Source organism: Adiantum capillus-veneris, chromosome 17 (genome assembly GCF_014529385.1).
Source record: "Adiantum capillus-veneris isolate H3 chromosome 17, ASM1452938v2, whole genome shotgun sequence".
In the NCBI taxonomy this organism is placed as follows: domain Eukaryota; kingdom Viridiplantae; phylum Streptophyta; class Polypodiopsida; order Polypodiales; family Pteridaceae; genus Adiantum; species Adiantum capillus-veneris.
The window spans coordinates 76,421,207-76,432,986 of record NC_140947.1 but is presented as its reverse complement, the minus strand read 5'-3'; the positions used below and the strand labels follow the sequence as shown (position 1 = coordinate 76,432,986).

At 45.7% G+C, this 11,780-nt stretch overlaps 1 long non-coding RNA gene across 1 annotated transcript; it reads left to right on the top strand.

Annotated features, from left to right (window-relative positions):
* The first annotated feature begins 6,283 nt into the window (after positions 1-6,283).
* LOC147437509 (uncharacterized) lies at positions 6,284-8,133 on the top strand. The gene is made up of 2 exons (XR_015184881.1): positions 6,284-7,417; positions 7,737-8,133. It is a non-coding gene; the product is annotated as an uncharacterized LOC147437509 (long non-coding RNA).
* The last annotated feature ends 3,647 nt before the right edge of the window (positions 8,134-11,780 follow it).

Here is an 11,780-nt window from a genome sequence, read left to right as displayed (position 1 = left end):
CTGTACCCTAAGAACTAGGCTAGGCAAGGACTACGGCCAAGGGCCAGGCTAGGCAGTGTGGAGAGGGGATCCGTCTAGGGCAACGGGCTAGGAGCCCACCTATAAAGGGAGGTTGGGAGGAGGATCCAGGAGAGCCTAGTTGCCTAGTTTCTTACACTGGTATCAGAGCTTAGGTCTCTCTTCCTTTCTCTCTCTAGGCGTGATCTCTTTAGGCCCCTAAAAGCATGCTCCTTTTGTGAGAACCGTTGCTTTTGAAGCCCCTTTTTTGTTTTTAGCCGGGCTACTTGCCAAATCGGGCAGAGCTTCCTCTTTTGGACGCGGGGCTATGGTGCATGATATGCAGAGCTATTAGGCTTGGAAGGGGCGCCAAGGGGAGATGAAACGCTATGCCATCACTAAAGGGCCGTAGCTGGCCTCGTTTTCCCCTGCCATCACTCCTCCCCTGCTCGCAGATAGTCGCTCGCTGCTGCTCGCTACTGTGAGTTTTTTTGGCGTCAATAAAAACCCGTGAGTTCACATGGGAGGCTTATTGGCCATGGCTATTGAATTTGGCCATTGGTAGTAGCCCTTCCCACTGGCAAGGCAGCACTTTCGTGTTCCGGTAAGCCTCCGGTGAAGCAAGCCAAGCAATTCGAGCAAGAAAATTTCACTACGACCTTCCCAAGGTCCAACTGCAGAAATTACAGCACCTACTGTTTTTTAGCAATGACTTCAAGAAGTCATTCAAAGCACCACCCGTGTCGACCATACACGGTAACCATAACTTCGCCGAAGCATACGAAGCATACATCGGTGTTTGCAAGGGCGTCCTCGGCTGCAAATCAAGTGCTGATTTCGTGGTGGCTTGGGATTTACAATCCGATTTCAACTTAGACGTTCAGTTCAGTTGAAGACATAATTACCCAGTTAATTATTGCAACCTGCTACGAGCTAGTGCTGAAGTTCCTCGGTGATTTCACCTCTTCGCCAATTCTACCGGGATTGGAAATTCACCTTCTTTATGACCGCCGGCGAGGTTAGCATGGCTAACTACCTTTGTGTTAGATACGGTTACGAGTTTTTGTTGCATTCCAAGGTACTGTTTTCTCTTTTGTTTGCACAACACAGATTCTCCATGAGTGCGGAAATTGATGAGAAACACATGTTTGACTTTGAATATATCGAATGGGCTCCACCTGTGGATGTCATGGGGCCGGATACTCTCACGGAGAGTACCCTCGTGGCAACAGGGATGGATGGTGCAAACCCAGGTGATCACTCTTTGTCTCCTTGTTTGTCAACCCCTCCTCCACAGAGCATGTTGGATATTCTAGAGGATGACAATCAATTGCCAGATGCCAGGGAGTTTGTCACTCTACAGGACTGGAAAACTTTTGATGCCCGATTTCGCAAGCTCGCTGTCAGGGTTCAAATTGGTTACACAAGTAGAAAATCTTACACAACTAATTTACAGAATTCTACCAGAATCAGCTCTCCACTTGCCAGCAACCCAAGGGGTTGCCAATTTACCAGTTATGACCAAAGAGGTCCAACATGTCCACAATACTTCGGTTGTCGGAACACATCGGGGCATGACCAACGTGGTCAAGAAGCGCCTATCACCATCCGAATTTCAACGTGAAAAAAGTCAAAAATTATGTTTTATTTGCTTAGGAACACATCAAAAAAATCAGTGCCCACATGTCGGAAAACTTCAGCATGATGCATGAGTTTGTGCTTTGACATAAACTCCAGTTTTGGTGCACGGCACAGTACTTATATGGCTTTTTAAATATGTTATGCGTAGCCATTTTCTCATACTTCAATATAGAATTTTCAACGTTGTACGTTTTTTTTTTAATTGGGTGCTGTTAAACCCCAATTGTTTTCTGCCACAGTCATTTTTGGTACAACCAGTCACATCATCTCGGCTTATATGATCTGTCGCAAACATTCTGAGATGCATGCAAGATCACTGAATTAGGGTGTATATGATACACGTGTCCTACAACTCACGCTTTGCAATTACTTTGGATAGTATTATGAAAAACCAAATGCTTGGCCCATTTTACATGACATAAGGCTTTTACTTCGTACTCCGATTACCTCGGCGACAAGAGCAGTTGGCAACCAAGTTTGGGGCACCTACATTATTCAGGATATCATCTCATCGAATCCTTACCAGTCTAACCGGTGCAAGGCACTTAGGGTGTTGACTTCAAAGGTTATCACGGTAGCCACGGGCTTTCGTTTTTGTGTGCAAGGCATGCTACCCAGATGGTATACAATACGCTCTCACAAATCACTCTGTCAAGGACACTATTAGTTATGCATTGTTTCCCATAATTTTTGGTTGCTATCCAGGCACACAAAACAATCTAAAAACGTCTACTGGATTCACAACCCATACACGGTAGACAGTCAAGATCTGACTTGTGTTCCCTCTTGCAATGCGAGCATCATACAGTCAGATGGTTGCATGCTTATAGGATAAGCTGCCAGTCAGGCATAAGATGTCTAAGCGCACACGTTCTGGGCACACACAAACTAGACATTTAAGGAAAGTCCCTCAGCCCAGCATGCTCTTCTGTTCGTTCTTCACCTCTTTTTCTAAGGTACAACATGAAAATTTTCTACGAAGTTTGTTTCATGTTTTCTCCTGAGCCATGATGCTCTACAATTATCAGCTACAAATTAGGCAAGGTGCCATTCACATTTATTTCATCGGTTTATCAATTGAACACTCATTGCCATACGGGCTATGAACCACGCACGCTGGCTACGGGCCATTGCTAAATCTAGGATAAGATCCACTTGTTGGTATTCCTTGGATGATTGTTCTCAAAGATCGAACAGCTCTACCCAGTGGTGTACACATTGACGTTAATTGACAAGCAAGCATCTTGTCATTACAGATATCATTCCGGATGTTTAGGGTGTCATTTTTCCACTACATGTTTTCAATGCAAACGCTCATGTGCGTTTTTTGATAATCTTAACCTCACACAGGCTGATCTCTACCACGGAGTGTAGACGCAGCAATCAGGGGTGACAACATGGTTGTAAGGGATCGGTAGTTCACTCGTGTGCATCTCCTGCTCTCTCTATAGCACTATGAAGTATCTATGGACATACGGTTTTGGGGTAAGACCCAGCGAGTAATTGCTACATCACCCCATAGGCATTACGGATCACAGTTTTATCTGCATTGAGGATCACAGTTGATCTCTCCCAGTTCTACTTTCAAGGAAAGAATTCCACAATCTACCACACGGTAGCAAACGAACACACTTTTTAAGTTGATTCCACTCAATCTGTATACGGTTAACTATGATGGTTACCGTTATCTCCTAGTTGAGCAGTTTCTACAAAGAAGTCTTATCAAGGGATTTGACTACGTAGATTCTAATTCACGGGCTTAGGTTGCAAAGGCAACAAACAAGGTTCCCAGTGCAATACTGTTTGTTTTTCAGGTAGGGGATGTGCTCCTCTCCATTTGAATGCGGGTAAGTGAACATTACGTTCAAATCTCTAGGTACGCATCTATTGATTTGGTGTTATTCCATTTTTAGTATGATTTACTTGGTTTTTCAAGACGTATAAATACACTAGAATGTTATAGAGCCATGCCAAGGGCATGTCGGCACACAGTATTTTGGGCCAAGTGTCCAATCTATCTTTCTACCTTATGCTGTTATGAATCCACTTGTAGGATTCAATATGGCACATGTTGTCACATGGGATACAACATGGTCTAGGAACTCAAGGAGTTCGGTTTAGCCAGTGTGGAGCAATGAATGAGGGTCCCTCTCACTCCCGTCGTAGAGTGTCTGTAATTACCTCCACACAAAAGTACGTCTTGTACTTGAAGGATGTTCCTTTTCACACATCCTTATATGAGACATATTCCACATGTGGAAAATATGAGTCTCTGGACTGACACCGGCGCTATTATGTCAATTATGTGTCACGACAAAGTCCCTAGGTGCTGGTCACATCTGTTTTCTAAACCATTTTTAGCACGACGTATCAGGAGCAATTTCGTGGCCAGAAATTGTCGGATACTTAGAATGACTTGTTAAGATACAAGTATTGCTAAACAACATTACAGATGGTTGTTTATACATATAGCAAGGCTATAAGCTGTTAATGAAAAAGTTTCATTGTCTGTATCTAGAAGTAATCAATGTTTCACCTTTTATTGTGATTCAGACGTTTCAGCAAGGCTTGCAAAAGATTGCAAACTAAAAGTATTTAGTTTCTGTTCAGAACTATTTACATTCCTTTTATTTCATACCAGACGCATCACATTTGCCATAAGTATTGGCAAGCATCATTATGGATATACAGGTTCGATTAGTTTTTGCTAAATGCATGCACACTAGGTGTTATGGGCCCTAGTGTTTAGCAAGGGCTGGTCTAGAACGACATGCATATTCCACAGATTGTTGCTTATGAAGCATTTTGCACTCTATGTGCACTATCTCTATGAGATTACTTTTGGATCCACTAATCACCAATAGAGGTCATGGCTCGGTTTGGGCGTTGCTGGATTTTTTCAAGTTAACCACGATGGTTATTTCGGACATTGTTGATTCTTCACCAATGTTAAACACTACTGTGACTTCCCGTTTACCAGTCAGCTGGGACGACTGTCTGTAAACCGTGAGGAAAACACACCTCAGTACTGTCAGTTATCCAAGGGGATAGGCAGATTACAAAGATTACAAAGAGTAATCTTGTGCTAAAGGATCTGCTAAGAGCATATGTTAGCACAACGCATTTCTAGATAGATGATTTTCTCCCTATTCTAGAATTTGCTTAAGTACGATTTTTGACTTTGAACACCTCTTGTGGTGGGGTTGGAGATTGTGTCAATACTTTCATACGTCAAGGACTTACCAGGTGTGCTGACAGAGTACGTTGGCACATAACCTTCATTAGGGATAAACATGTCACCGACTTTTCAAGATACTCAGGCGAGTAGGAAATCTGGCTCACAATTGCATGGAAAGTTTCCTTGCATTATTCTAGTACCTTCAGAAGATCTGAACACTGGTTATGCCTTTGGACAACTCTTAGTTGTGGTTACTCCTTTACAGTACTCAAGTGAGTTATAAATGGAGTTACCATTTAAACCCAAGTGACTTTTAGTTGTGGTTACTCCTTTACAACACTCAAGTGAATTATATATGGAGTTACCATTTAGACCCAAGTGGTTGCAAACGGACAACAATGTTGAAAATCAAGATATTCCTCTTGGTTTCATTGAACCTCCTCACTACACCAATTATCGGTCATACAGACAACTGGCTCACTTATGGGACGTCAATAACGAGAACATCAGTATTCTTAAGAAGATATTACTACTTGTGTTTTCGAGGACGAAAACTCTTCCTTAAGGGGGAAGTAATGTCAGGACAAGGGTCCTTTACCCTAAGAACTAGGCTAGGCAAGGACTACGGCCAAGGGCCGGGCTAGGCAGTGTGGACAGGGGATCCGTCTAGGACAAGGGGCTAGGAGCCCACTTATAAAGGGAGGTTGGGAGGAGGATCCAGGAGAGCCTAGTTGCCTAGTTTCTTACACTCTCTCTTCCCTCCCCCCCCCCCAAACAACCTCTCCTCCTATACCCCCCCCCCCCCCCCCCCCCCCCCCCCCCCCCAAAAAAAACAACCACCGGCTTCATTCAATTGGCCCAACCGGATTTTTGCTTCTCCTTTCTCCTGGCCGCTACTGCCTGCACCATGGACCTCGAGTCTACTATGCTAAGCTTGAACACCGGCTGCAGCTCCCACACTAATGGATATCATCATTATGGCGTCTTCATGTTCCCTACGCATGCGTATGATTTGCAACTCCCACACTGGAGTTGGAGGGCACGAAGGTCGTGTGGGAGCCGTACAACTAGCCAGGGATGCAACCAAGCTCAAAAACGATTTCGTCGCACAAAAGCTGCACCTCTCTCTCTCTCTCTCTCTCTCTCTCTCTCTCTCTCAGCTCATTGTGTCGCTTGGCGCTCAGTGGACACTCATCGAAACCTCTCGGAGGTTGCAGCTATTGACACGTGTCCCGGGGGAGGGGCCGGAATCCCTTCCCCATTATAATCATACTAACATAATATGGCAGAGGGGATTACCCTTTACACGTGGCGCAAGCTGCGACGTTCCAAAAGAGAGAGAGAGAGAGAGAGAGAGAGAGAGGGGGGGGGGAGAAAGAAAGAGAGGCAGTGAAACTCAGGGGTCAGTCAAGCACGAGTCGGCCGCACGACAGAGCTTTGGATTCAGTTCGAACGGCTTCTGCCAGCCTCAATTTGAAATGCTCTCTCCCTCTCTCTCTCTCTCTTAGCACGAGCACATCTAAGACGGCCGGCCAGCCAAAAAGCATCTACCAGGGGCGTGAAGCCTACGTGTGCAGCTCCTTTTTGGCCGCCAATTGGCTAGCTGGCCAGTGTAGCCCACGCTCTGCCTCTTCCAGCCATAGCCAACGGCACCTTCCCATCCAATCAGAGCAAAGCATTTCGGAAAAACAGACTCGTAGAGGGCTGGCCGGAGCTGATGTGCTCAAGATTGGCAGCTCACAGTGGAGGATTCTGCAGAATCATTTCATGGCTGGAAATTGGCCGCCCGGCACGTTGTGCTAGAGCTATCTCTCTCTCTCTTTCTTTCCGCTTCTGCGACCCCCAATTTGAAAGGTTATCTCTCTCTCTCATCACACATATCTGCACAGCCTTTGCGACAGAGAGGTGGAGGGAGGCATGCATAGCCTTGAGAGAGGTAGGCTCGATGATGGCATAGCAGGTTGATGAGGGATGCAGGCTCCTACGAGCAGGTCCTCCTGTGGCATTCTCTCTCTCTCTCTCTCTCTCTCTCCTGTCCAATCAAAAGATTGGTGGCTGGATGCAACTTCAAGTGTAGGCAGTCCCATTGCTTCAATGTGCTCAACAATGCTGCGATAGGACCTAACAAGCCACCTGCAGGTCACTATGCTTATATTCTGTCCCCGATTTTTCAGCCATGCACCCTGCTGAAGGAATACTGTGTTTTGCATACATACCGTCTTGGAAAGCAGCCTCACAAAGAAGTCAATGCTGAGATAAACAAATCAGGTACTGGGTTTGCTGACAAGTTGGGGAGGCACACGTCCACTCTCTGCGTCGTCAACAGACAGGCGACCCCAACCCCCTCTCACCTCCAAAGCTCCGCCCAGCTGTTAAATGATTGATATCCCCTTCCTGTGCCCACTCTCCAAGTAAGCATTTTCTCGGCCTTTGCCTTCTTGGGTTCTCTATCATGCAGCTAAAGATAACTATCAAGCATGTCAAAAGCAGTGAACTTTCAAAGTTCAAGAGCGTGGCAGTATGATGTGCAGATGGCAGGTCCACATCTACACTTCAGTATGCATTTCTCAAAAGCAACAAGTTGCCATCGTTTTCCTAAGGGTATGAATGTATGACATTAATGAAAGTGTATTTGTGTGTCTTTAGAAGCTGCATAAGATCTTCATACTGTCTTTCAATCTCTCTCTTTGGCCATATCTCTCTGCCATCATCATGCAATGTGTTCTTTTGGGACATGATTTAGTATGCTTGCTTGCCTTAGAATTTATTGTTAGTTGTGATTTTAAGTAGTGATTACTTTTGATTGGTTTGCTTGTACTTTGAAAAGGATTATTGCATGCTAATTTTATACGAGTTTGTAGATGTGGTTTTGGGCCCAACCTCGCCACTCAATAGTAATAATACATTGTAGCCCATACAGGGCTAGGGGCAGGACATGTGAACCAAGTTGGGGCTGTGTGGAGACCTTTTTGCTGGTGGCGTGATTGTGCACACAATTCATCACAATCATCACGCGCGCAGATTTTGAGCCACTTGATAGCGAAGTAAATGTCTACTGACCAGCTTTTGATAGGTGAGTGAAAAACAGTGATGTCACCATCTTGCCATTGATCATCCTCAATGCCATGTTGCCTTAGGATCATTCAACAACTTTGATGACAAGCTGGATGTGTGTGTGAAGCTCTACGCCGCTATCATCAGCATCATCTCAAGGATGAAAAGGGGTGAGAAGCTCCAAGGAGTAGCTGCTCAACCATCGGCTTTGTTTGTATGCAAGTTTCTTAGACCTTCTATTTCTAATGCGAGTTTTGATGCCATATTAGATTTCATAGCAGCTTTGGTTCACATTGATGGATTGGCTTGCACGGCTTTGGAAGATGGTGTTTGTCTTTTCATTGGGATTTTTAGTTTACATCAGCAAGGAAAGGCCGTATGTTACACCCCATTGTCCTGCAGGAAAGGAAAATAATTTATTTGATTGTCGTTTGCATTTGAATGTGTGGTCATGATATGGTTTTCAAGTGCACGTTTCTCTTGCTATATGCACATATTCAGTGCTTTGAGTAGATATGACATGTACTTAGAGGCTTCATAACCTAGGTTGATTGAGGATGTCTTGATTTCCATGATATCACGACTTGCACCTTGAAGGCATGTGGCGTTACACAAGATGCTGATATGGGCATTACACAAGCGGGCAAGAATTCCGGCCCCTCCCCCAGTCACGTGTCGTAACCAGCTTTAACCAACAACTGTGGTTTGGTGCTCGGCAACACACACACACACACACACACACACACACACACACACACACACACACAAACCCCGCAAGTCTCCGTAGCTTCGTAGCCAACCATGAGGAGCAAAAGCATGATGCAAAAGGGCCAGCACCAACGCAACTAGAATGAGGTGAGTGTCTTCAGCACGACGACAACCGAGGGTCTCTCCATTTCTATCTAGCGCGTGCAATGCACCAGGGGCGGTGTCATCGTGTGTGTGTGTGGATAGGGGATGGAAATGGGATTTTGTAATGGGAGAGTAGGTGAGAGATGGAGTTGAGGGGCTTTGGACCAACAGAGAGGCTCTCGCATGCACCACGTAGTACGGGGGGTGGGTTCACATGTTTGCAGGGCTCCCTCTCTCCTAGCTCTCTGTGACACACAACGCCATGCCGACAACGTCCTCTATCTCCCATCTTCTGTAGCTACGCAAGCAACACGAGGGAGATTGTTTGTCGCTCTATGGGTGCCAAATGTGGTGCACTTTGTAAAGCACAAAAAGTGCTTGAGGAGGGGATGTCGTATCGATTTTCGGATATGTCCAACTTGGGCAGGGCCATGGAGCTTTGGGTTGCTTTTAGCAGATGCGAAGCGAGGGTGTCTCTCTAGATGCAATCACATATACTTTGGGCAGTTTTCAACTAAAGTGAGGGTGTCTTTCTTGGTGTCTATATAGATGCAATGATTGCAAGATATGTCCAATAGGGTGAGGGTAATGTATGCCAAGTGTGGTGCACTTCATAAAGCACAAAAAGTGCTTGAGGAGCTTCCTATCCGGGATGTCGTATCTTGAAATGCATTGATTGCGGGATATGCCCAACTTGAGCAGGGCCAAGGAGCTATGGGCTGTTTTCAGTGGCTGCAAAGCGAGGGTGCCTCTCCAGATGCAATTGCATACACTTCCGGCTGTTTTCAGCTAATACGAAGCGAGGGTGTCTCTCGAGGTGTCTCTCCATATGCAATGTTGTCTCATGGATTGCATTGATTGCAGGATATGTCCAACAGGATCAGAGTCAACAAGAGAGAGTTGTTTTTAGCATATGCATGGTGAGAGAGGGCATCTCTCCAAATGAAATCACGTAAACTTGCACCTTGAGAAAGTCTGGATGTCGTCTCTCAAAATGCACTTAATTGCAAGAAAAACCCAACTTGGGCAGGGCTAAAGAGCTCTGGGTGTTTTTCAGCGTGTGCGAAGCGAGGGTGTCTCTCAAGATGCAATCACATACGCTTTGGGCTGTTATCAGTTGATGCAAAGCGAGGGTGTCTCCTTGGATGCATGTTGTCTCATGGAGTGCATTGATTGCTAGATATGTCCAACAAGGTCAGGGTCAAGAAGAAAAGAACTATTTTGAGCAGATGCAGAGAGTGGGTATCTGACCAAATGCAATCATGTACACTTGCACCTTGAGGGCATGTGGCATTACACAAGCGTGTCTTCAGGTTACACAAGGAGTGCATGGATTGCAGGATATGTCCAAATGTGGCTTTCTGCAGTGGATGCGAAGCAAGGGTGTCTCTACAGGTGCAATCACATACGCTTTACGTTGTTTTTAGCTGATGCAAAGCCACGGTGTCTCTCCAGATGCATGTTGTCTCATGGAGTGCATTGATTGCAATATATGTCCAACAAGGTAAGGATCAAGAAGAAAAAGAACTCTTTTCAAAAGATGCAGAGAGAGGGCATCACGACAAATGCAATCACGTACATTGCACCTTGAAGGCATGTGGCATTACACAAGCGTGTCATTGGGTTACACAAGGAGTGCATGGATTGGAGGATATGTCCAAATGTGGCTTTTTGCAGTGGATGCGAAGCGAGGGTGTCTCTCCAGATGCAATCACATACGCTCTCGGTTGTTTTCAGCTGATGCAAAGCCAAGGTGTCTCTCTAGCAACATGTTGTCTCATGTAGTGCATTGATTGCAAGATATGTCGTGCTTTCCACTGCCTTGGTCAACATGTATGCCAAATGTGGTGCACTTTATAAGCTTGAGGAGCTTCATGTCTTCGATTTCGTCTCTTGAAATGCACTGATTGAGAAATGGGCAAGGCCAAGGAGCTCTGGGCGTTTTTCAGCGGTTGCGAAGCAATGGTGTCTCTCCAAATGCAATCACATAAGATCTGGGCTGTCTCCAGCTGATGCGAAGCGACGGTGTCTCTCTAGCTATCGTCTCTTGAAATGCACCGATTGCGAAATGGAGAAGGCCAAGGAGCTCTGAGCATTTTTCAGCGGATGCGAAGGGATGGTGTCTCTCCAGATGCAATCACATACCATCTAGGCTGTTTTTAGCTGATGCTAAGCGAGGGTGTCTCTCCAGATGCATGTTGTCTCATGGAGTGCATTGATTCTAGGATATGTCCAATAAGGTCAAGGTTAGGAAGAAAAAGAGTTGTTTTCAGCAGATGCAAAGAGAGGGCATCTCTCCAACGCAATCACGTACACATGCACCTTGAAGGCATGTGGCAATACACAAGCGTGTCGTTGGGTTACACAAGGAGCACATGGATTGCAGGATATGTTCAATATGGCTTTCTGCAATGGATGCGAAGCAAGGGTGTGTTACTGATGGAAGCAGCAACACCCTAAGCTGCAGTGGCAAAATACGGTTGCGAGCTTCCATGGTCGTGTCCCAGGAAAGGCACTGTAGATGGAGCAAAGCAAGGGCAGGAGGCTGAGGACTATAGAGCAGAATCTGTGTACTTTAGAAATGATGCACGCAGCCAGTCAAGTAGGTCTCTGTGTAGCTTCCGTCTTGCCCAATTGCAAGCTGATCGGGCCCAAAGTGCCACCAAAGCGCCACACATATCGCCCTCTGTCAATGACCAAGCATTATGTTGCTCCTTACACCCACCAACTGAGCAAAGAAATCACAAGCTAACCTCCCATTTATGCATACGTGCATGTCTTCAACTTCCATCCTTATAACAAGCCGTATTCTTTCATCCAAAGGCCGAAAGGTTCCCACTTTTAGCCAAGGTGTTTCTTCAGCAACATGTTGTCTCATGGGGTGCATTGATTGCAAGATATGTTGTGCTTGGCACTGCCTTGGTCAACATGTATGCCAAATGTGGTGCACTTCATAAGCTTGAGGAGCTTCCTGTCTTGCATGTCGTCTCTTGAAATGCACTGATTGGATGTCGTCTCTTGAAATGCACTGATTGCGAAATGGGCAATCAAGATGTCG